Source organism: Ovis canadensis, chromosome 9 (assembly GCF_042477335.2).
Source record: "Ovis canadensis isolate MfBH-ARS-UI-01 breed Bighorn chromosome 9, ARS-UI_OviCan_v2, whole genome shotgun sequence".
NCBI classification, from domain to species: domain Eukaryota; kingdom Metazoa; phylum Chordata; class Mammalia; order Artiodactyla; family Bovidae; genus Ovis; species Ovis canadensis.
In genome coordinates, this window is record NC_091253.1 from 62,871,388 (window position 1) to 62,898,316 (window position 26,929).

General features: G+C 36.6%; 1 protein-coding gene and 1 long non-coding RNA gene across 2 annotated transcripts in view; both read right to left on the reverse strand.

Moving 5' to 3' along the window:
* Positions 1 to 17,739: 17,739 nt before the first annotated feature.
* Positions 17,740 to 22,949, reverse strand: LOC138446216 (uncharacterized). The gene is made up of 2 exons (XR_011259233.1): positions 19,479 to 22,949; positions 17,740 to 18,265 (listed from the first exon to the last, which is right to left on the reverse strand). It is a non-coding gene; the product is annotated as an uncharacterized lncRNA (long non-coding RNA).
* A 1,635-nt stretch (positions 22,950 to 24,584) lies between these two features.
* The window catches only part of LOC138445864 (uncharacterized), a 57,055-nt gene continuing 54,710 nt past the window's right edge, over positions 24,585 to 26,929 (reverse strand). The window contains exons 7-10 of the mRNA XM_069600345.1: positions 26,234 to 26,471; positions 25,211 to 25,413; positions 25,033 to 25,113; positions 24,585 to 24,916 (exon numbers count right to left, since the gene is read on the reverse strand). The gene's annotated coding sequence lies outside the window, so the exon portion shown is untranslated. The remainder of the gene's footprint in view (positions 24,917 to 25,032; positions 25,114 to 25,210; positions 25,414 to 26,233; positions 26,472 to 26,929) is intronic.

Sequence of the window (26,929 nt, forward strand, 5' to 3'; positions counted from 1 at the left end):
CCAACTTGATTTTTCACACTTAAGGTTTTAATTCATCTGGAATTATATCATGGTTCAAGTTAGGGATCACATGTTAAATTTTTCCTGGTAGATGGTCACCTGTTTCCACACCATATTTTCTCTAATGCTTGGCAATACCACCTTTGTCCTAGTGGAAGCTCTCTCATCTTTGAAGACTTATTTCTAAGTTATCTATTCAATTCTTCTAGTCTATTTGTGGCAAATTGCACTGTTTTTATTATTATAACTTCATATAAGTTTCATAATTATTAAAATAAAACTCTGCTTAGTATTTTTATACATAACTTGTAAAATGAAACTTTGTTCATTTTTCCAGCAGATTGTCTTATTTTTAGTCATCTAAATATTGTCTGTATCCACATACATATTTTTCCTCCTTATTTTTAGTATTATTTAATAACACACTCTTTTTACTTTGATGAGACTTGCCAGAGAAGATTTTCCACTGTTTAATTTTGCTTCTGGTCTTGACTTTTTTGTCTAGTCAATAAAACACTTTTCAATTTTACTTAATGTCTGTTTTTATTTGTTTTTCTCAGTTTTTTCCATTTTCATTAATTTTACTTTAAAAAATTCTTTTATAAATGCAGTCCCTCCTTCTAAGGGGAAATTTTTAAATAACTTAAAATTAAATTATAAAACAAAATAAAACCAAATTACAAAAGTGAACATGTTTTCCCCTTTCACAATATATACACATACCAAATCATTACATTGTCCACTTTAAATGTTATGATTTTATTAATTATATCACAACAAAATAATAATAAAATAAAATGAAAGCAAAAAAATAAACATGATTGCAAAACATTAATAAAGAAAACGTTTCATGTCAAGAGTAATGTTTTGAAAATTCTGAGTAGTTAAGTGGGCTTTGTTACACTGAGTCATGTCAGTCAATAAGTCCACAATGAGCCTAGGTGCAGATGGCTTTTTACTGTATGGTTTGAAGAGCAACAAAAACAATCCTTCTCCAAAAATAGCTCTCTTGATACTTTGAACTTGGCATTGCTCCCTATACCTATGCAGATTACCATCTAGCTATGAGGTTCTTGGTAACTGGATACCAATAGTGGTTGTTCTTCTCAGCAAAGGTTCTCAAATTTCAACATTTCATAATAGAGAATGAGGAAGCTGGATTAAAAGGCAGATTCAGAAGATCTTACGAGGCGGCTCAAGAATACAAAATTTAAATAGTCATCCCAGTTAATTATGATAGCAGTTATCCTAGAACCTCACTCTGAAAGACAGAAGATGAAAGGTTAGCCAGTCCTTAACCTGGAAATGATCCCAGAGTTCTCTCCCTGTTAGCACTTCAGCACCTGACTTTCCATTAGCTGATAGCACAAGACAAAGGACAGAGAAATCTCAGAGAAAAACGGCGTTAGAGTGATGACATTGAATACGATGCAGTTTTGACGGTGCCAGTCCAAGGAAGGATACAAGTTATTTGAGTTTTGAACTGCGCTGGCCAATAGAACATTCTTCAGTTATAGGAATGCTTTATTTGCACATTCTCCAGTACAATAGCCACTAGTCCCATGACTTTTCAGCACTTGAAATGTAGTGAGTCCACCTGAGTGACTGAATTTTAATTAAAAGTTTTTTTTATTTTAATTCATTTTAATTTGAGCCTATATAAGCCACATGTGATAGTGGCTATCATATCCAAAACCACAAGACTGCAGCTCTGTCTAAGGCTGGAATAGGGATTTAGTGAAAAGAAAGTAAATTAAACAATTTCTAATTTACAGTTTTCCAAAGGTTGGCTCTGTTATTTAAGATCACAGTATCAAATCTTGATATCATGCTACCAGAGAGAGTTGTAAAATTGGTAAAATGTATTTTACTAATAGTTCCTCTATCAGGCTGCCAGTCAAATAAATTGCCTTCAATATAGAAACCATTGAAGTGTATTTTTGAGAAATCTTAGTGACAGTTTGGCAAATGATAGGCAGAAGAAAAAATATTGGTGGTAAATATCCTTAGTACACTCTTCAAAGTCTTTCAAGCTAAATTTTCAATGGACTTTGAAATTTTTATTGAGCTTTTAAAATTGAAAAAAGGTTTCTGAATGAGGAAACTTTATTAGTGATGGTGGCTAACACTTATGGAACACTGACGATGTGACAAGGAGTGTGCTAAGTATTCTACATGTGTTTTTAATTTAACCCAGACAACACCATTAGAAACACAACGTTCTTAATCACACTTTGAGATAAGAAAATTAAAAATCAGAGAAGTTAAGAAACCTACCCAAAGTGGCACAGCCAGTCAAGTTGAAATAAGAATGAAACAAGACCTGTTTACTGCCAGATCATTACATTTTATTTTATTTCTCTCTATTTAGTCTTGGAGTATTGGTTTTGACAAAGACTTTCTTCAGATGTTGAGCATTTAAAAAAAATTAATTTAGGGAGATGTAGCCAAGATGATGGAGCAGAAAGATCCTGAGTTCACATTCCACAGCAAGGTGGATAGGAGGGACAGAGATTTTTTAAAGGCCTACTCTTTGGGGTAGGAAACACACAAAGGGGAGGATAATTACAACTGTATAGCTGAATTCAGTTTGCAATGGTATTACATGTGGGATGTAAGGAAAAGAAAATCAACAAGAATGAGTTTGTCCTGGGTAACAGGAAGAGTGGAGTTACCCATTACGAAAGCTGGGAACCTGTGAAAGGAAACAGAGTTGAAATCAGCAGTTTGTTTTAGACATACTGAGTGTTGGATGCATTTTACATATATCCACCGGGAAACTATGAGAAGTTTTTCTGCATCAGAGCTTGGAATTCACGTCTGGATAGGTCTTGGCTACAGGGGAAACAACAACAACAAAAACAGACTGATCAGAGGATGGATGGCTACTTAAGACCACAGAAGTAGATGGAGTCACTTTGAATGAGAAGAGATAGAGAGAAAGAGGATGCAAAACTCCCACACTCACTCACAAATAAAAGTCAATAGGAAGAAAGTAATGTGAATGAGGCTGTTTGTATCACACGCAATTTCTTAATACCATTGGCAGTGCTGCTTTGATGCCATCAGTATTCCCAGCACTCAAATCCAGAATTGAATTTGTTTAGAGAAGTTGGATGCTCTGAGAATTAGTCATCCATCTTGGCATAGTGTAACATTCTCATCTTGGCTAGGAACATTCTCTTGAAAGTTAGACTGAAATGCATGCTTCACTGCTCAGGCTGCCCCAGCTAGAGCAAATCAGGCTGTATTCATCTTTGACCCTTCTTTCATCTCAAATCCTTGTTTTAGCTAAAACCAGGCTTCTGTTCCTCATCGCTGCCACCCATTGAGCAGAGCTGCATCTGTAATTCCAAGAAGACAAAGAATAGAAATAAAGATTCTGGTTCATAAGTTTGTAAACAATCCATTGTCGTGTTAAAGGCTAAATACATTTAGACATGTGTGGTCACACTGCTTTTTGTTTGCCAACCTCATTTTATGTAACCTGGACCAACAAAACCAACAAGAGGGGAAACACACAGGTATAAGGTCAATTCAAGGGTTCAACAAAGTGCTCAAAATGATAGAATCAGCAGATAAAATGTTTCATGGGTTGCTAAGAAACCTTAATCTGGGGAAAGAATCAGAATTAAGTTTTTGTTAAGAGGTTTATCATTCCCTATCCTGATCCTTTGATAGAGATAGTCTATAGGAATCTTAGCTTGGCAATTATATGGCTGTTATAATTGGGGAAAAGTTAGAAAAGGGGTTTGAACAAAAGGATAATAGCTTAAGAATTTGAGAAGTCACTTGGGGAGAGCTGGGTCATCTTGAAATTGCTTTAGGCAAGTTTAAGCTGTTTGGAAGATTTTCTCTTTGTAAAAGAAAAGAAATAAAACTAAGCATCAGTATTCTTCTGTGTGGTTTTGTACCTGAAGAGTTACTAATAGTTGAGTAAAGCATTCATAAAATCCATTTAATTATTAAAACATAGCATTAGCAAATCTTATTTTCACTTGTCCTCAGAGAAAATTTCAGTTTTGCATGTTGTACATGCTGCTATTTATCTGATTTAACTTTTACCTCATAAAGGACAAAGATGCAGTCTTAAACCTCAGTCATTCCAGGCAATGCAAATAGAAAAAATTAAAAATATGCAACCATATGGAGTATTTTTTAAATTTTTTGTAAATGTTTATTTTCACGTGTACATGCTAAGTCGCTTCAGTCATGTCCGACTGAGCCCCTATGGACTGTAGCCCACCAGGCTCCTCTGTCCGTGGGATTCTCCAGACAAGGATACTGGAGTGGGTTACCATGGCCTCCTCCAGGGGATCTTCCCAACCCAGGAATCGAACCCAAGTCTTTTATGTCTCCTACATTGGCAGGTGGGTTCTTTACAACTAGCACCACCTGGGAAGCCCTATTTTCATAAAAACTTATTGAAAAGGAAGTAAAACCAAGAGCTCTCATATATCCTTTATTCAGATGTAATTATTTACAATTTTCCCTGTTTGTTAGTAATTTATTCCCCTTCTCTAATTCTCTCAATTAATAAATGAGAGATGTAGGGGGAAGAAAGAAGAGTGAGATGTGGGCACATTTTCTTTGAGTGAGAAGCAGATGTGATGATATTTTATCCCTAATGTTTCCATGTGTATTTCCCAAGAACATGGACATTCTCATGCATAGCCACGGTACAAAATCAAGATATTTAACATGTATACCAACAAAGGTCCATGTTGTCAAAGCTATGGTTTTAAGTGGATGTCATGTGTGGATCTGAGAGTTGGACTATAAAGAAAACTGAGCGCCAAAGAATTAACGCTTTTGAACTGTGGTGTTGGAGAAGACCCTTGAGAGTCCCTTGGACTGCAAGGAGATCCAATCAGTCTGTGCTAAAGGAAATCAGTCCTGAATATTCATTGGAAGGATTGATGCTGAAGCTGAAACTCCAGTACTTTGGCCACCTGATGCGAAGAACTGACTTATTGGAAAAGACCCTGATGCTGGGAAAGATTGAAGGCAGGAGGAGAAAGGGACAACAGAGGATGAGATGGTTGGATGGCATCACTGACTCAATGGACATGAGTTTGAGTAAACTCTGGGAGATAGTGAAGGACAGGGAAGACTGGCGTGCTGCAGTCCATTCAGTCACAAAGAGTCGGACATGACTGAGTGACTGAACTGAACTGACTGACAATATTGTTATCTAATCCACAGTCCATATTCAAAGTGTATCAATTCTGGGGGGAAAAAACAAACCTTTGTATGAAAACTATAAGCTTTTGTACAGGATCCATTTTAAAAGAACACACTACCTTTAGAAATTATCTTTTTCATCTCCTTTAACCTGGAATATTTCCTTAGTCATTATTTGTCATAGATGATCTTAACACTTTTGAAGAATACTGGCCATGGTTTTTAACAAGTGAAAATGAAAGTGTTAGTCCCTCAGTCATGTCTGACTGTTTTGACCTTCCATGGACTGTAGCCTGCCAGGCTCCTTGGTGCATGGGATTTTCCAGACAAGGACACTGGAGTGGGTTGCCATTTTCTTCTCCAGGGGATCTTCCTGACACAGGGATCCAACCTGGGTCTCCCACATTATAGGCAGACTCTTTACCATCTGAGCTACCAGCAGAGTTCAACAAAGAATATATACAATGGCTATAGCCCTTGAGAAGGACTGGAAATAATGATACTCCAAAAACAATGGGCACACCTAGCACACAGATCTTGTCTCTAAATATAATTTCCTACTAAAAGGAGCCAGTGATTTTTAACAAATGGCTGGTTTTGACACTGAAACTTATATTCTACTGAGAGCAGCAAAAAGATATGAGATAATGAAATTACACTAGATAATTCTAGATTGTGAGAGGTGTTATAATGAAATAAGGGTATGATAATAAGAGAGAGAGGTTAAGTTTTGTTATGGTGGGTAAGGAAGGACTCCCTAGTAAGTACCTTTAAGCTGAGACCCAAAGAAGAAGAAAAGGTCAGCCATGCAAAGATTGTAGGGAAAGAATTCTAGGCATGAAGAACAGAAAGAAAAAGACACTGATGTGGAAAGTGTTTGGCTGGAGAAGAACACTATACACTGTTCTTGGTGGATGAGTTGTGGGGAAGGGGATGCTGGGGAAAATGTGAGCGTGGTGTTGAATGAGATTGGAAAGATAGGCATGAGCTGGTAAACCAAGCAATTCAGGTTTTATTCTAGGTGCAAGGGCTTCCCTGGTGGCTCAGAGGTTAAAGCGTCTGCCTGCCATGCAGGAGACCTGGGTTTGATCCCTGGGTTGGGAAGATCGCCTGGAGAAGGAAATGGCAACCCACTACAGTATTCTTGCCTGGAGAATCCCATGGACACAGGAGCCTGATGGGCTACAGTCCACGGGGTCACACAGAGTCGGACACGACTGAGCGACTTCACTTTCACTTTTCACTTTCTAGGTGCAAAGGGAAGGTCTTGGGGTGATTTAACATGGGTAGTGACATAATCTGATTCATGAGTTACAAAAATAAATTAGAAAGAGGGTGAGAATGAATACAATGAGAACAGATAGGAAACTAATGTGAAAATTCAAACAAGAAACAGTGGTGGCCTGCACCAGTGGTGTCAGTAAAGATGAAAAGATATGAGTGGACTCAGTTTACACTTTGGAGTTACAAACAACAGGATTTATGTGAGAATAAGAGTGTGAAGTGGTGGAGAAAGGGGGAAGGTTAAAGGGTTTTGTTGGATTTTCTCTTTTTGGATCAAGCTTAGAGAAGATCCACCACTCTATTTTGAGCACAATATTCTAAGATGTTTTAGACACCAAATAGAAGCATTAAATAATCAAGGAAATTTACAAAAGCTAAAGGTCCTAAGGGATTCTTCTTTTTATGAGATTAAGATATAAGTTAAATGAGAACATCTGCATCATTTCATCAAAAATGAAAAATTAAAGGAAATCGTAGTCACCTTCAGATAGTCTGCAAATTTAAAGAGCACTGTGTGGTGTTAAGAAAGATGATATATTGAGATTACCTGGAATGATTTAAGGGGGGAATTATGAGAAAAATTAATTTTCTAAAATAGTCTAAAGAGCTACAATTGAATAAAAGAGAATATAAGTTAAACATCAGAAATAATTTTCTGGGCAAGAGTAATTCAAATCAGAATGTCTTTTAAAGTCTTATGAAACCTCCTTCAACTGAGACATTAAAAATGAGATGATATAAAACCTAGTTTAGAAAGGGAGAAAAAAATATATTACAAAGGAGATGGAATAAATGTTCTAGCAATGTTTTTTAAAGTATTTTTAAAGTGTTTTTAAAAGTTTTTAATATTTATGAAACCAGACCTAGCGAGTTAAGTGTTTCGCCTTTTTTTCCAGGGTAACAGCTACAACTTTTTGTGTAATTTCTTACAATTGGTGGAAACAAAGTTAAATGGGCCAGTGTAATTATTTTAATGCCCTTCTGGAAGATTTTGTAATGCAGAACAGAAAATATTTAGGTGCATGTCTTATGTAAAATGGCGGTGTGCTAAAAAGGGTAGGAGAAAATTGATAATGTTCTGGGAAAAAAACAGATTTGCCTCTACTTAAGTGAAGAAAAACTAGATTTTAGAAGAGTATAATACAACATCCAGGTGAAAAATATGTAGTTGTTGTGAGTAAATGAATTTGCTCTTAGTTACAAAGAATTTTTATTCCAAAATGGCTTTAATAAATACAGTGTGCATGAATAAAATTTAGTCTAAAGAAACTGATACACCATTTTTATATTTAAGGTTGGATATTGAGATAGATTGAGTACATCATGAGAAATGCTGGACTAGAAGAAACAAGCTGGAATCAAGATTGCTGGGAGAAATATCAATAACCTCAGATATGCAGATGACACCACCCTGATGGCAGAAAGTGAAGAGGAACTAAAAAGCCTCTTGATGAAAATGAAAGAAAAGAGTGAAAAAGTTGGTTTAAAGCTCAACATTCAGAAAACGAAGACCATGGCATCTGGTCCCATCACTTCATGGAAAATAGATGGGGAAACAGTGGAAACAGTGTCAGACTTTATTTTTGGGGGGCTCCAAAATCACTGCAGATGGTGACTGCAGCCATGAAATTTAAAGATGCTTACTTCTTGGAAGAAAAGTTATGACCAGCCTAGATAGCATATTCAAAAGCAGAGACATTACTTTGCCGCCTAAGGTCCGTCTAGTCAAGGCTATGGTTTTTCCAGTGGGCATGTATGGATGTGAGAGTTGGACTGTGAAGAAAGCTGAGCGCCGAAGAATTGATGCTTTTGAACTGTGGTGTTGGAGAAGACTCTTGAGAGGCCCTTGGACTGTAAGGAGATCCAGCCTGTCCATTCTGGAGATCAGCCCTGGGTGTTCTTTGGAAGGAATGATGCTAAAGCTGAAACTCCAGTACTTTGGCCACTTCATGCAAAGAATTGACTCATTGGAAAAGACTCTAATGCTGGGAGGGATTGGGAGCAGGAGGAGAAGGGGACGACAGAGGATGAGATGGCTGGATGGCATCACGGACTCAATGGACGTGAGTCTGAGTGAACTCTGGGAGTTGGTGATGGACAGGGAGGCCTGGCGTGCTGCGATTCATGGGGTCGCAAAGAGTCAGATACGACTGAGTGACTGAACTGAACTGAACTGATTGAGATTACTTGGATTTATTGTTCTCCCATTATTCATTATACTTCTGCAGAAAAGTTGTTTGAGGAACATTTATTCTTGAATCAGAGCATTGGTAATCTTTTTTTATTGTACAAAGGCATTTGAAATATTTTTCAACGAAAATTCTTTTCATATACTATTTTTATGAAGACAGTAATTTCCATTAATAATAAATGTGGCATCATTTATATACTGATACTCTAATTTGTTTCCAAAAGGATTTAAAGCAGAGTGTAGCATTATGACTCTGGGAAGCAAAACATTTCTGCCATCATACAATACTCCTCTGCAGTAGTAAAAGAAAAGATTTGAGAACCATTTAAATGCCATGAGGAGAAACATGAGAAAAATCAATGCCGCAATGAGTAATTGAATGATGTTTTCAAAGGCTGAGAAGGTCATCATTAGACATGACACAATTGAAACAAAATTCCTAGTGTTTTTCAACCTAACATCAGTGGAATCCAGTAAGATGAGACATTGCATTTACTGCTAAAATTTACATCGCTGTGAAGACTTAGAATACAGTCATCAAGCTAATATGAAATGAAGGAAGATGCAATAATCAAAGAGTATGAAAATCCAGAGGCAATAATGGCCTTGGAATGTAAATATAAGATATTCCTGATAACCTCCAAAAGCTGCTTTTTCACTAAAAGTAAGACCACAGACTTCATAAAATAGAACAAAAATAAATTTTAAAAATAGAGCCAATAATGATACTTGAGAGAGTTTCCATGTCAGATACTTATAACAGAAAGTTCTACCTAGAGAGAGAGATACATAGCCTTCCCTAGTTTGTGATAACAGGTGCAGCCCCCCAGATGATTAAGATTTATTAAATCTTACTTTATGTAACCAAAGCAGAGAATCCAACTTCAGGCATTTCATCATGCAGAACTTCCCTGAGACTAGACTGTTCCATCTTTCCTCTCCCCTCAAGACTGTCCTTACATCCACATAATGAAAAGCAGAGCAACACTGTAGCCTGCCTCTCTTTAGTCCTAATTCTGTTATGTTATATGCGGCTCTCTACTTTCAAACTGTGTGCATGAGTGTGTGGGTGCTCAATCGTGTCTGACTCTTTGCAACCCTATGGACTGTAGCCTGCCAGGGTCCTCTGTCCATGGGATTTTCCAAGAATACTGGAGTGGAATGTCATTTCCTACTCCAGGGAATCCTCCTGACTCAGGGATCAAATCTACGTCTCTTGCGTCTCCTGCATTGGCAGGTGGATACTTTACCAATGAGTCACCTGGGGAGCCACTTTCAAACTACATCATCTTAGAAAGGAGTTCAGTTTTTAAACAATGGAACAAAATTGTAAAGTTCATACTGAATATGTCTAGTAATACAAAGTCTATATCCTTCTTGTAAGGCAAACTCTTCCATTGATGACTAGCAATGATAATCAGGGAAAAAACTAGGGAGTGTGTCAAATGTCCTTCTCTATAATGTTGGCTATTATTCCTACTGATTTTTGAAGCACTATAAGAAATGTGCTTACCCTCTTCTCTAGGAAGAATCTTTTTATATATTTGGAGACAGTTACATCTGCAGTTTTTGCTTTTTCAGTTTTATTATTAAAAATTATTTTATATGGGCTATTTAAAGTCTTTATTGTATATATTACAATATTGTTTCTGTTTGGGTTTTTTGGGGCTGGGACGCATGTAGGATCTTAGCTCCCTGACCAGAAATTGAACCTGCAACTCCTGCAGTGAAAGGCAGTCTTCTAACCGCGGGACTGCTATGGAAGTCCCAGTTTTTGCTTTCTTAAACAAAATCTGGCCTTTTTAAATGGACAGCATATTGATTCTAGAACCCTCCCCCAAGCCAGTAATCTCTCTGTGATAGACTCCAGTGTGTACTTCTTGCTATAAACATGTGCTGACAAGAACCACATACCACACACTAAATGTGTTTTCCCAAGAGATCATCATCTTCTTCTCTCTTGGCATGCTACTCCTATTGATATTAACAGCATTAACAAAACAAATGAAACATTAACAGCAACAGAAAAAACAAGCAACTGGATCCCTTTGTTTTATTGCTGGTTTATTGAATTTGCTGCCAACAAAACCCCTCATTCATTCTACCATGATGCGCTTCTATGTAAATTTCCTACATCCTTCTAATGTACACTTCCTTTTCAAACTTCCACTCAAGCCTTTATATTTGACTCAGAAAATAGTCGTGATATTTTTTAGTTCTGATTCGGCATTCCAACAGCATTATCATATGTACTCTCATTCTCCCTCTGTCTGTTTTTATCTTTGTGTCTCTCAATCTGGGGTCATCTGTAAATCGGAAAGTCACACCTTCACTGTGTTGAACAGACTAAACAATGATAAAGTGAGGTCTGGGCGGTCTGCGGCTTGAAACCTTGCCAGGAGAATTTGCATACACCACAATGTTCCAGCCCCATATTGCCAGAATCTTCTTTTCTGTGGGAATGTAAGTCACTGCATTATCAGACAGCTGCTAATATTGTTACATTTTCTGTATGAGGAGCAATTAGCTTACCATGAGTTTGAAAGCACATATATTTACCCAGGACTGTGTACTTTAGTGTTTTAATTGAAAACCAGTGAGAAATATTTCAGGATCCAATGTTTTTTAGGACTAGCTTTACCTGGAGCATCTCATCCATCTTACCTCTGATCTCTAGACCCAAGCTAATGCTAGACAAGCCTGAAGTAAATTATTCTAGAAATGTTCTTATGTCAATAAAAATGCAAATAATGCCCTAAGACCTATCTTTTAAATTCTGCTTTAAGATGAATCACAATTTGTATATGGAAAGCTATAAAAGTATGAGTAACATTGTTGCCATCTAATAAAAATATTTTTCTAAGTAAAATAGCTTTTAAAATCCTTTAAACTTTGGAAGAAATGCTGCTTAAATCAGAAAAAAAAATCAACTTCTCTTTGGAATGGATTTGATTTATCACTGTTATTCTAGTCATTAATTTTAGCTACTTCCTAGCCTCTAAGGCCTCAAAATTGAAATCTGGAAGTCACAGTTCTATTTCCTGCTCAAATATTATTTTCTACTATGTCCTGGCCTCTTTAAAATTGTAACCTAAACATAGTTAATTTATTTCTACCTACCTCAAGGTATGTTATTTAATAGAGACAGAAAAGATTAAATAGAGGAGAAAGATACTATAAAAATAATGTTTTATGTCTTTTTATTATTATACATTCAAGCCATGTTTATAAATTTAATAGATTATGTTTTATTTCTGAATTAGCCACATTTTATAATATCTTAGAATACTATTTTTATACTCTGAAAAACACAATTTCTGCTGGAAACTCTAAATAAATTCAACATTAGGACGAGCAAAATAAATAACAGGCAATCTAAAGCATTTTATCATTTGTTATTTGAGCAGTTGTAGTGAAACCACCGAAGAATATGTAGTTGCAACCATCCACTGTATTTTCAAGATGCTTAGCAACCAAGAAATGAATTTCACATCAAGACCATAATGAGAAAAAAGATTCCAGAATAATTTCCTCTTTCTCGAATTGGATATGAATGAACAGAGGAGGCAGATCATTTCTAAAAACAACATCTCACCCAATGGACTGAATCCTTACAATCTTTGTATTAGGAGCCAACATTTGAAAAAAGCATGCAATCATTTTGACATGTTTGGGCAATAGTTATTTTGAATATAGTCTATTTTTTTCAAACGATAACAGCAAAAGCTTTTGTTTGTCTTACAAGTTGAAGAATAATAACAATCTTCCCAAACTCCCCTTATTCCCAAATGAATAAGGAAGCAACCTTCCCAAATTCTCCTGTGAATTGCTTCCAGAAAATACGATGGTATTTCTGTCATCCTTTCTCTATTGTGTATAATTATACCTGTTAACTCTGTAACACAATCCTCCCATCAGTGAAACGAAAAACTTCACTTTTTTCATCTTTGTTCATAATATTATTATTGGTCTTAACACCTTATATAATTGTTAGCTATAAATATGGTTGATACATTGGGATCAAGTTGCTATTTTTTCACTAAGGGTATGCTATTTATCCTCCTTAAGCTTCATTTCGGAGAAGGCAATGGCACCCCACTCCAGTACTCTTGCCTGGAAAATCCCATGGACGGAGGAGCCTGATAGGCTGTAGTCCATGGGGTCACGAAGAGTCGGACACTTACTGAGCGACTTCACTTTCACTTTTCACTTTCATGCATTGGAGAAGGAAATGGCAACCCACTCCAGTGTTCTTGCCTGGAGAAGCCCAGGGACGGGGGAGCCTAGTGGGCTGACGTATGTGGGGTCGCATAGAGTCGGACACTACTGAAGCGACTTAGCAGCAGCAGCAAACTTAATTTTCTTATTTATCCTCTTCAAGTTTCACTTTCTTATACAGAATGTGGAGCTATTAATGGCCTGTGCCTCATAGGGATTAATATATATGAATCAAATAATGAATATGAGTTGCCTGTAACAATGTCTGACATATAGTAAGTGCTCAATATATGTTACTTATTATTTACAAAAATATTCACCATGCCTGACACACAGTATATAATTTAAAAATTGAAATTTAGGCCATTCTTATCATTTGCTTACTTCAGACTTTATCCCTTCAGGCTTTATGGATTTGTAGCATTTGTTATATAGTGCTTTTTGTATGATTTTATATCAGTGTTGCCTAATATATTATGGTCCTATTGGGTACTCCTCTTTATATAAAAAGAAAAGGTTATATGGTAAAAGAAGTTTGGAATATGGAGGACAAATTTAAAGAGCATTCTCAATTTCATTAATATATTAATGTGCATGATAAATCTCAATAGCAGCTATGTTGTTGCTGTTTAGTTAAGTAATGTCCAACTTTTTCTGATCCCATGAACTATATAGTCCACCAGACTTCTCTGTCCATTGGGTTTTCCAGACAAGAATACTGGAGAGGTTGTCATTTCCTTCTCCAAAGGATCTTCTCAACCCAAGAAACAAACCCACATTTGTTACTGTACTGTACTACATAACTGATTGTGTTAGCTGCATACTTAGGTTAAATTTGTTGGACTTAGGAACAAACGGACCTACAAACACCCTCTCGGAATGGACTTATTCATACGTAGGGGACTTCCTGTATCTGTGTGGTCTTTGGCACTGAGTCGAGGCAGCAGAAGCCATTATTACCATGAAGAAAAGCAGTGCCACTTTCCTCCTCATCCTTTTCCTCTCTCCAGACTGGAAGGGCCAACTGCCCTGCCAAGTTCTCCATTGGAAGACCATGTTTTGTGTAGAGGAATCTAACCTGACAGAAATCCTATGGGATTTCTTTCCAGAAATTCCTAAGTAGGTAATCAGTCGAGTGGAATTTTCTACAAAAGTCATGCCGCAGCCTGATCTCACTAGGGATTTGAGTGACCTGAAATAATAGCTAAACCTTAATCCCTTGAGGGAGCCTTAATGAATAGCTTTATGAAGACTGTATGAAAACTCTTCAGTTCAGTTCAGTGTCCTTTTTGCCTTTTCATACTGTTCATGGGATTCTCAAGGCAAGAATACTGAAGTGGTTTGCCATTCCCTTCTCCAGTGGACCACATTCTGTCAGACCTCTCCACCATGACCCATCCGTCTTAGCTTAGTTTCATTGAGTTAGACAAGGCTGTGGTCCATGTGATCAGACTGGCTAGTCTTCTGTGATTGTGGTTTCAGTCTGTCTGCCCTCTGATGCTCTCTCTCAGCGTCTACTGTCTCATTTGGGTTTCTCTTACCTTGGACATGGGCTATCTCTTCACGGCTGCTCCAGCAAAGCACAGCCGCTGCTCCTTACCTTGGACGTGGGGTATCTCCTCACAGCTGCCCCTTCTGACCTTGGATGTGTATGAAGATCCTGCACAAAAACTTTTAGTCTCCAAAAAAAATAAATAAAATCCCTTGAGTTATATTCAATAAATAAGAGTCATGTATATAGTAACAATAACAAACCTATTGACAAAATAGTATATGGGAGCACATTTAGGGTAGAGATCATTTGATCGCTCCTTGCTATTAGACCACTTCATAATAAACTGGTCATACTTTTATTTGTATTACAGAGTATTATAATTTATATTGTTTTATATATACACATACAGAACTACATACATATATCTATATATGTGTGTGTGTCTTTTTTTACATAGAACTATTATAGAGAACTACCTGCAAAAGAAATTTTCTAATAGCTCTGAATTCAAAAATGTTGCTTTAAAATTTTTTTGCCATTGAGCAGATTTTTACTTAAATGTAGTTGATTTATAATATCATATTAGTTTCAGGTACACAGCACAATGATTAAGTATTTTACAGATTATACTCCATTGGAAGTTATCACAAGATAACGCCATCATTCCCTGTGCTGTTCAATATGTCCTTGTTGTTTATCTATTTGATACATAATAGTTTGTGCCTCTTAATCCCATACCCCTATCTTGCTGCTCCCCTGTTCCCTCTCCTCATTGGTAGCCACATTTATTTTCTATATCTGTCAGACTATTTCTATTTTGCATGCACTTTTGTTTGCATTTTTTAGATTTCACATTTAAGTGGTATCATGTAATATTTGTCTTCATCTGACTTATTTCACTAGGCATAATAATCTCTAGGTCCTTCCCCATTGCTGCAAATGGTAGAATTTCATTTTCTGTTTTATGGCTGAGTAAATAGTCTATTGTACATCACATCTTTATCCTTTCATCTCTTGACAGACATTTTCATATCTTGGCTATTGTATATAGTGCTGCTATGAACATTAGGATGCATGTATCCTTTCACATTAGTGTTTTCATGTTTTTCGGGAGTGGAATTTCTGGGTCACGGTAGTTCTTGTCTTAGTTTCTTGAGAAAATTCCATACTGTTCTCCAGAGTGGTTGTCCCAATTTACATTCCCACCAACCGTGTAAGAGGGACTCCCTTTTCTCCACATCCTCTCCAACATTTGTTATTTTTAGAGTTTTTGATGGTAGCCATAGTAAGATTTTTAAAAAGGATGAAGTTGAAAAAAAATAAAAAGGATGAAGTTGGTAGGTAATACAGGAAATAAAGCTATTCCTATTTTATTCACACTATAAAAGCACAAATAAAATAGTCTGACATCCAAACTAAAGAATTCAGGTGGTCTTCAGATTTAAAATATATTTCTGGGTAGTCTGATAAAATTTGTTTCTAGTTAGCTTTATGCCACTCCTGTTACCTTCCCTCCCATTAAATCTACTAACTACTTTAGGCTTTAATGAGCTATGGGGCTGGGTGTTCAGTGGCTATATAGGTCTGAATGAAGAGAAGGTAACAGTCCTTTATTTTGTAGCAACCACATTGTCTTTGAAGATTAGGTTGGAAGAAGTAGAGTGGGTTTTCAAAAGGTGTTTTTGCCTTAAGAATTGCTTTTGCACACAATGCCGTGCCGAGGTGAATATTTTGGAGTGTATACCTTGTACTAACACTGCTTTCACCATGTCATTAATTTGCCATCGGAGAAAAACAACCCTTTAAACAACTGTACCTTAAAAACTCTTTCAACTTCCTTATATAGAAGGGTTTTATCTGTTTTGCAGAGCGGTAGCATCTTTGCTGACTGCTAAGCACAGTGTTCATGCGATGCTCCAGTTCAGAGCTTACATCTCGCAAAAAATAAAAACAGGTTGTGCTGTTTTTAAGGATCATTCTATCTATTTTTTTAAAAATAGAACATCCTTCCTCCTTCTCAAAATAGAAGCTTCAAGCCAATGGCAGCAATACTTTATTTTAAATCCAAGTGAAGAGCATCATCTATCATGAACCACGTCAGAAACCTGTGAAGTACCACTTTGTTTATTTAAAATTGAATTTTAAGAAGGAAAACTAGCTTAGATGCAGTACTTTAGCTATGTTTCTAAATAGATGAAATCAATTTGAGGGGAAAATGTGAACCAAAATATATTTCCTACAAAGTTTGCAAAATCTGTTTCTAATCACTTAAAAGAGAAAACTAGAGTGTGCATTAAACCCTCAGTCAGGAAAACAAGAGAAAAATATCAACATCTACAGGTGAGGTTGCTGGGGGAATGCCTATTTTTATTTCATAGAAGAGCAAATAGTCACATAAAGCATTCATTAATAGCCAGGAAACAAATCAGACATTTTCTTAGGCAGACGTATATAATTCATATTTATTAGAGAAAGGTTTAATCGAATGATATTTCAAAAATCAGAACTTAAATATATTTTTAACTTAATCCTAATTTAGTACTCAGATCCATCTTGATAGTTCATTTCAATCAAATATAATTATTAAGACTTGAAATAAATCTTTCACACATCCAAAAGTCTTCCTTTTTATTGTCTTGCTGAAGTGCTTTGCATTTTCTTTTGTTCTGAAATGTATCAGAATCTTAGAGTAATTGGAACAATAAGAATATTCTCATGAATGTTTGCACATCTAAAATACATAAAGGAAATACAGAGCATATATATGTATGCACATGTGTGTGTATATGTATATAGCCTATATATATATAGGCTTCCCCGGTGGTTCAGTGGTGAAGTTAAGTTAGTTAAGTTGCTCAATCATGTCCAACTCTTTGGGACCCCGTGGACTATAGCCCACCAGGCTCCTCCATCCATGGGATTCTCCAGGCAAGAATACTCGAGTGGGTTGCCATTTCCTTCTCCAGGGGATCTTCCCAACCCAGGGATCGAACCCAAGTCTCCCACATTGCAAGCGGACGCTTTAACGTCTGAGCCACCAGGGAAGCCCTACTTGGGGCTTCTTCAGTGGTGAAGAATCTGCCTCAAATGCAGAAAACACAGGAGATGCAGGTTCGATCCCTGGGTTGGGAAGATCCTCTGGAGGAGGAAATGGCAACTTGCTCCAGTATTCTTGCCTGGGAAAATCCTATGGACAGAGGAGCCTGGCAGCCTGCAGTCCATGGAGTCAAAAAAGAGTCCGACAAGACTGAAGTGACCTAGTACACACACACACACGCATATATTATATATGTATATACACACACACACACTCATACACACACATATATATATAATGTTCTACATGAGATAAATGCAAGGTAAGCTGTTCTGGTAAAACTAAGATACTTAATCACATTAACTTTTATTTTACTTTTCATTTTGAAATACATACAATTTTACAAAGAATCATCAAGAATAGTACCTGGCTCTCATTGTCCTCAGCACACTTCCTTGCTCCTATAGATCACCTGCCTGCCCCGCCAGCATCACCAGCCAAATCCTCGGCCCCACCCCCTGAACGCAGTGGCTGCACTGGCTGAATTCTTGACCCAGATCAAGGAAAAGTCAAAGGGACCACATTAACTTGTCAATATCATTTGAATTTTACTGAGGAATGCCAGGAGCTTCCAGATGAGTCTTCTGCTTCTAGACAGGATTGTGCAATCTCCTTTTCACACGTTTCCCCTTTTCTTGTAAACTTCTAAAGGAGAGTCTCCATCACAATTTCATACAGATTAGCAACTCTACATTTTTTTACAAAGGAAGCACTGTAAGGCTTGTGAAGTTTTAAATTTCATTTTTTACAAATTCTATTTCAAGTCTTCTTTCACAATCAGTAACTGTAGCAAACGCTGGGAGAAAAAAAAAAAAGTGAGGGGGAAAATGGGGAAATCAATTTTACCTCCTGCAATTACAGGAAATAAACTCTGTGAAATATTCTGCTTTATTGGATTGAGTCTGAATCATCAAATGAAGGATGTTTTATCTATTTGGCTTATTCATAGAATGTGGTTTATTACATTATATAGTAACCCGGAAGATGCTGGGTGAGTCATTTAGCCACTTGTCAAGGTTCATTTAGTACAGGACCACCTCTGTTACTCTATATGTTATCATAGAGACTCAGAAAAAGCAAAATGCATTTTTAGCCATTATCAAAATTAGTCACAATTCTTCCTTTTATTATGCGACGGACAGATATTTTGTAGAAAAATACAAGAAGCCAGTGACCTAGAAGGTAAATGATTTGCCTAACGTCCTAGAGAGGTTGATCAGCAGAGGGAGATCAAGGTCTCTAGCTCCTAGTCTGGCACACAAACCAGGGAAACACATTGCTCTCATCAATGCATGTAATTGATAAGAGATTCCCTTTTCCCACTTGCACACAGGAAGATGTATACACCTTTTTGGGTGTAAAGGGATTTTAAGCCACAGGGCTTTTTTTCTTCCCCTACCATGCAAGAAGAGCATATTTGAATTAAATAAAACACCTCTGCATCCAAAGAAAGCTGCCAAGAGTAAGAGGCAAGGACTATCCAGCTTAATATTTTTTTCCTTGAATAGAGAGGAAGGAGACAGAGCGTTCAGCTACTCAGAAACTGAATCCTAAATGTAACAAGTGATGTTTGTCCCCAAGTAAAGTCATATGATAAACACATGTGCTTGTAAAACAGCCCACTCCAAACCACGTACTGAAGTGAAAAGAGGGTGGAAGATGTATTTTATTTGATGAGCCATATACAAATCTTAGAGTATGTTCACAACCTCATTAAATATATGGCAGCCCCTTTGGAATAAACCAAACATGGTCACAAACTTCCCGAGCCTATTTTTGGAAATAGAACTGCTGGGCAAGTTAAGCTTCAGGCCACAGACCAACTACAAGCACCACAAGTATGGCTGGATGGATGAATTTCAAAACTCATAGTGGGATTTCCCTGGGGGGCTGGAGGCAGATCAGTTAACTGTTACTCAGAGAATCTCCATATTTGTCCATTTCTGACACATCTGAAGAGTTGAAGTTACAATAATGACACTGTTTCTTGTTTTATACTCGAATCTCACCTGTGGTTGAAGATCAGTACAGCAGTATGGTAATTTCCCTGGAGATCCAGTGGTTAAGAATCCACCTTGCAATGCAGGCGACATGGGTTCAGTCACTGGTAGGGGAGCTAAGACCCCACATCCATGAAGCAACTAAGCCTGTACTCCACAACCACTGAGTCCATGTACCCAGAGAATCCGTGTACCCCAGCGAAAAATCCCTCATGACACAGCAAAGATCTCATGTGCCACAACTAAGATCCAATGCAGTCAAATCAATCAATCAATCAAAATATACAAAAAATTAGACTTCAGTCCTGCAGATACACACACACACACACACAGAAAATGTACATATTTTTAAATAGGATATTAATTTGTGACATATTATTAGTGCCCTAATTTTAAAGTTTCAGAGCAGATTTTCTCCAAGCATCTGAGGAACTCTGTGATTACAAGAAGGTATTCTTGGGGATGCAAGTCGTCTCTTAATTTTTCTCAGTTAGGTTTTTGTTCCTCTGATAACCTTTAAAAATTTAGAACAGTATATTCTGTATCATCTAGAGGATCCCAAACTGCCATTTGATTTGTGCTTACAAACAAATTGATGCCACATGGTATTTCTAAAGGGAAAAAAGAAATGGCTTTAATATATAAACCATGCATTCACCCCCAAATGAAGGCCAAATGCTGTCATGATTTACTGTACAAAAGAAGTTTTCACAGCAGTTCCCAAAGGGCAAATTGGGGTGAAGTGAATCATCACATAACACATGGCGATGCAGACCTAGCCGTCCCTGCCACAGGGAAGGCTGTAAAGGCAGTCCTTTGTGCCAGGGTCTCTGGCTTCCACTCCCATAACATGTTTGGACCATGTATCAAAGGTAGGGGAATCCAGTGCTGATCACCATCAGCTGGCATTTTGTAGGACATGTTGTGCAGAAGCCTTTTTAGCAAAGCACCTTTCCATGGAACAGGGGCATAAAAGGAACCTCACCTTTAAGCCTAGTGCATAATGATGGAAGAGCAAATTGGGGCAGAAAGAGCTAAAGTGAAAGAAATAGCCTTGATAGAGGCTTTGTCATGCAAATTAGGTCTCTCTATCTAAAAAGTCAATGTGTAACTGCTATATTTTAAATGGATAACCAACAAAGGCCTACTTTGTAGCACACGGAACTCTGCCCAATGTCATGTGGCAGATTGGATGGGAGGGGAGTTTGGGAGAGAATGGATACATGCATATATATGGCTGAGTTCCTTCCCTGTTCACCTGAAACTACCATAACATTGTTAATCAGCTATTCAATCACCAATACAAAATAAGTTTTTTTTTTAATTCAATATGTAGCAATTATAGATAGAAAGACTGAGACCTTTTGAAAGCGTGTATCCCATGCTATTCCACTTAGTAAAATCTGAGCAGCCACTGTAAGACAGACTATAATCGTTTGGCAAAATATGGTCCGCATCCTTAGGGCACTTATATTTGAAGGAAAAAGACAGGCTCTTAAAATAATTTTAGTATAGTTGGAGTGCTTTGGAAGAAACAGAAGAGCACTTTTCCAGCCTGATACAAATGAAGGAAGGGCCAGATAATCATGAATCAGGACGGGCTTGTGTGGATGTGCATCAAAGTGAGAAGCAGAAGTGGAGTCACAGATTTCAAGTGATGAAAGGAAGAGTATCAGACCCAGACTCTACAGTAGACACACTGTTCTTCCTAATGAGAGAGAATTGGTCCTTCTGCTAAACACCAAAACACATGCTGTTTGCTGTAACATTTCAGTGGGCTACATATTCTTGGTGGTTGTTTAGTCACTCAGTCATGTCTGACTCTTTGCATCTCCACTGGACTGCAGCCCATCAGGCTCCTCTGTCCACGGGATTTCCCAGGCAAGAATGCTAGAGTGGGTTGCCATTTCCTTCTCCACATATCCTTGGTACCTTGTACTTAACTCAGAGTCTGAGCTGCAATCTTTGCAGTTCATCTTGCTCTTTTTCTTATCAAGTCACAAAGTATACCAACAGCACTTTTTTTTTAAAGTAGTAACAAATCAACCCAGAAATACTCTAGAAATGCTAGAGTATTTCTAATATCTCAAAGGGCACTGCAAAATCTTAAATATGATTTTCATTCTTTTCAAAATTAAAAAATCAGGTATTTGTATGGGAAAATTATTAATAATCCAAGAACACCCTATTATATCTTTCAAAGGGAAGGCAGAGTGGTGCCATCTCAAGATAGCCCAAGGATAAGAACAATTCAGGTTAGAATTGTGCTAAACCTATAAGAGCCATGTGGCTTGGTTACTCTATAGCCCAGACTAGGAAGCATGCATGGGTGCTAAGTTGCTTTAGTTATATCCGACTTTTTGAGACCTATGGACTATAGCCCGCCAGGCTCCTCTGTCCATGAGGATTCTCCAAGCAAGGATACTAGAGTGAATTGCCATGCTCTTCTCCAGGGGACCTTCCCGACCCAGAGACTGAACCCACATCTCTTATGTCTCCTGCATTGCAGGTGGGTTCTTTACCACTAGCGCCACCTGGCACACTCCCAAGGAGCTGCATTAAAGTTTTTTACTGTCTTTCAAAGAATAAACTTGTAAGCATGAAGGTTAATGGAATGGGAAATGGTAACCCACTCCAGTGTTCTTGCCTGGAGAATTGAGGAGCCGGGCAGGCTACAGTCCATGGCCCCAACAGAGTCAGACACAACTGAGCAACTGAGCAATGAAGGTTAAGCAGAGTCTTCTTCCTCTTGCCACTTTGGGGTCAATGCCACACATCAGCCTGGAAAACCAGAACCCAGTCAGTCCAAAGAGCTCCTCATGATTTGGATGCTTACAGCTTTTCAGTGGTAAGCCTACAGATCAAGAAAGCAAGTTGCAGCAAAAAGTGAAAAGGCTTCAAGCTTCAAAGGGAATTCTGAGTAATGGGATCTTGAGCCGGAGGTGCTCTAGAAATCTGACCAAATTCAATAGCTAAATATCTGACATCAAGTTCAATAAACTGGAAACTGTAAATTGACTTGAATAGTGACTATTCCCCTCATACCCACCCACACTCATGGGATTCTACTGGAATTTAGATATAGAGAATATTGAAATAAAAATCCAGAAAAGGAAATAAATATATAACATGAAATGATCCACGCTAATTGAAATTTATGTCAGTGTTGGGTAAGAATTCTGACTTCTCAAAGGTTATCCAAACCAAATTCTGGACCCTTTGAGAGTGTTCTCCTATATTTATTGTTCTGTAATTTTACCTGCCATTTCCTAGTGTCCTTTGTGCTTAGGAAATATTTTGTATATGTCTCTTTTTTGCAGCATAGCTGCTGGTTTCAGTGAAAAAATGGATGGTGAGGTATTTATTCACACACAGAGTTTTCCTTTCCTTTTTGCATTCTTTAAAAATAAAACCTTATAGCTTCATCCCCCTAGGTAGTGATAGAAGTCAGGCAGAAATTATTTAAAGGAAAAAAATGAGATTAATATTTTAGTTTGAATGTCAAAAGCAGAGGGAACTTGGGCAGTGTAAAAGGGTCATGAATTCACAGGCAATATTATCTGTAGTGTTTTTTCTTTATATATATCTGTAAAAAAAGATTTAAAATCTACTGTTTAATTTGAAATAAATATGTAACTAAAACTAAGTTGTTTTTTGAAAGTTAAAAATTATCCATTAGCTCTTTTCACTTTCTTTGTCTTTTATTCATTTCACCGCTTTCTTGAAATCTCATTCCATAGGCATGTTTTATTAATGCTCTATTAATAAGCATTCACTTAAAACATGACTGATTAAAAAGTAGACCTGATTTTAAGTAAGTGTTCTGAAAATGTTTCATTTATTGAATTCATTGAGGTTTAAGTTCTCATTTGTATTGCTAGAGGGTAAATTACACATACTTATGCTTGTTTTATCATTATAATGAAACCAGTACTCATATTTGCAATACTAATTAAAATTCGGCTCTGACCCACATAAATTCAGCCTCTCCCCCAAACAGATTATTTTCAAATCTTTATACAAAGATTACAATATATCTGTGTGATAATGAAAATATCTGTCTTTAGTGTAACATGATCAAGGTTAAGAGAAAGTAAAAATTAGGTTCAGACTTTTTAATACTGCAGGGTACATTTTTAGTACCCTACAGAGAGAATTAGTCACACGACTCCCATTAACTTTAATGGAACTTGTATGGGCAAATTGTATGCTGAAATTCTTAGGAAGTGAGACGTCAGTAGAGTTTACTAGTTTCATTTTTCCTCTTCGGAACTTCAGTTTTGACTACTTTCTAATGGTCTAGAGGGAAGACATGTCAATAAAAATGATTAACATAAATGTTTTCCAAGTTTTATAAGACCACATTTCTCTGCATTAAGCCAGAAGTTAGAAATCTGCAAACAATGCTTCAATAGCATTTGAGTTTCAATTAGCAAGTAAATTTATCTAAATAAAGAATATAGCTTTCAGAAAGGAATATAATAGTATTCTTTGAATGTGAATACTGTAGGATTATTTATCTCCTAGCACTTATTCATTTTTCACATTCATTTTACATTTTCACATTACAATAGCAAAATCAAAATTTTTAAAGTAATTTCAGTTTAATAAATGTGAAATTAAGTATCTTTGTATTACTATATATAAGTTTATATTTGAAATGAAATGTATTTGGAATTTTACATATTATTCTTATTAAATTATTTAACACACTTAGGTACTGATGAAAAAGAAACACATGGACAATTAAAAAGCATCCTCATGAAAAGCAAAAGGAACCTAGATGTTCTTTACAAGCAATATCTTTCCACAATTATGGATTCAATCTCCTAACAATGTAGTGAAGTTATGATCAGCTAGCAAACCCACTCAAAAGACTTTAGTATAATATTAAATTTATATTTACCATACAAAATAAAAGAGACAAATGAAGATTTCTTAATGTCCACTTATTCAAGATGTTCATAGAACTATGAAATCTGGAAACAACTAGATATCTCTCAACTCTCTCTTTCCTCCTCAAATAGATCTATCTGTATTTAGAGTTTTCTAGAAATTCACCATTTAAAAGATTAACTTTAAAAAGTTTTTAAGAGAACCCTCACTGTAAGCATCTTTTTTTTTTTAAACCCAATTTGGGTATCTAAATGACAAAAAAATCAATTTATCAGACCAAAATAATCTTGCTTAATCAGGAATAAAAAGCAGACATTAATGAAAGCACAGATAACTAACACATAAATAATTTCATCTTGGATTAAAGTTTCAGAATAAAATAAAAAAAGATCTGTCAAATGCAATCTGTTACATAAGTGAAGTTTCCTGTAAAAATATTACTTGGTTTTATACAAACCCTTGAAACATGCATGCCATCAGTGACCATTAGTGCCACAAGGAACATTAGCCATCCAGTCTACTTCATCATTTTAAAGGTAAAGAAATTGATCCTGCAAGAGGTAAATGATCATCGTAAGACCTCTCAACTACTTTGTTGCACGGAAAACTAGAATCCAAATATCGATTCCTCATGCATTCATTGAGCAAGTTTTTATTGAGTACCTACCATGGTTTTACACAATTGTAGGAAATGGATTCAAGTGATGAAAAGAACATACAAGATCCTAGCCATCATGGATCCAATATTCTAAATAGGGAGATAAAACAAAGAAGGAAATAAACAAAGAAAAAAAGACAATTTCAGATTGTGGATCATATGCAAAAAGACTTGGTATGATTTTTACCAACTGAGAATGCAGCTATTCGCTAGGATTTCGCTTCTCAACTCCTTTGATATCTATCTCCTTTTCTCTCCTTATAGTTAAAACAAAGGGAATTCCCTGGCGGTCCAGTGATTAGGACTATGCACTTCCACTGCAGAGGGCGTGAGTTCAGTCCTTGGTCCAGTCCAGTTCCTGCTTGGGGAACTAGGATCTCAGGGGCTTTGCTATATGGCCAAAAGAAAAAAAAAGTAAAGAGCGATTTATCAGTAGATCTGCCTTTTAACCATCCCTCATTAGTCAATTCCCTCAAAAGGCATCCACATATCCATAAAACACATCAATATTTGCCTTGCTTCATTCCATTCAGATAATGTGTTCATGAGATAGCAAAGATGTTCACTTTCACTGGAGTTTTTAAGTATCTGAATTGCAGTTTTTGGTCTTTTGAGTTTGTCCCTATGTCATAGGAGAAGTTCAAAGACTGAAAACCCAAGACCAGGTGGTAAAAATACTTTCAGAAAATGTGTGTAGTTAAGGATTCTCTTGCAGATCAAAATAGCTATCCCTTCATGGTTATTTCTCATTCCATGTGATTTTTCTGTGTAGAGAACAAAAGAGTTTGAAAGATGACGTGGAGTATGAATCTGGCTGCTTGTAATTCTAATAAATTACACTGACTGTCTTGTCTTCAATGTCAGATAGTAAAACTGTTTCCCCTAACTAGCAAAAGGGATGCTCAGTGCTTTTCCCTTTCACTTTTTCTTAATGCATAATTTATGTATGGCCCATTTATTAATAACCATGAAGTGCTGTACCTAGAAACCTGCTCACAAAAGAACAGAATATATGGAATCAAAATGAACATTTCATAAGGCAGACAGTATTTTTATACTAAAACAAATCTTGCCCTAGTTAATTCTTTCTGAGAAGGTTGGATAAAATCCAACAAATATTACTCAATTATTAATATAACCATACTTATCATATTAAATAAGAATTTTAACTATTTTCTGATAAATCTCAAGGGAAATAAAATATTTTTACCATGACATATTCTACCAGGGCTTCCTGGTGGCTCAGTGGTAAAGAATCCACCTGCCAATGCAGGAGACATGGGTTCGATCCCTGGGTCAGGAAGATCCCCTTGGAGAAGGAAATAGCAACCCACTCCAATTTCCTCCAGACTGAGAAACTCATGGACAGAGGAGCTTGGCAGGCTACAGTCCATGGGGTTGCAAAGAGTTGGACAGGACTTAGCAACTAAATAACAGCAAAATTCTACCTAGAAGAGAAAATAATTTAATAAAGCACCATTTCTGTGCATTCCTTCAAGGCAGACAAACTTTATTATTCATCTGGTATTTATTTTCCTTGCCTAATATGAATGGCACATCATATTGTAATTATAATAAAATCTATAATAGCTAATATTTATGATGTATAATAATTAATATTTGTGAGGCAACAATCTTATAAGCTAGGTAGTATTATCATTTCATGTTATCAATGAGGAGAGATTTAATATTTTGCCCAATATCACTCAGTGGATGAGAGGAAGAACTGAGAATTTGAACTCAAGCATCTAAATCTTAAACTTACCTTCTTAACCATTAATTTTACTACTTTGCATGACCTGTTTAGAGTAGACATTCAAAAATGCATTAAAATTAAGTTGAAATCTCAACAGACCAGGCCTTTTTGATATAAGCCATTAAGAAAACTAAAGTGTCTAAATAAATA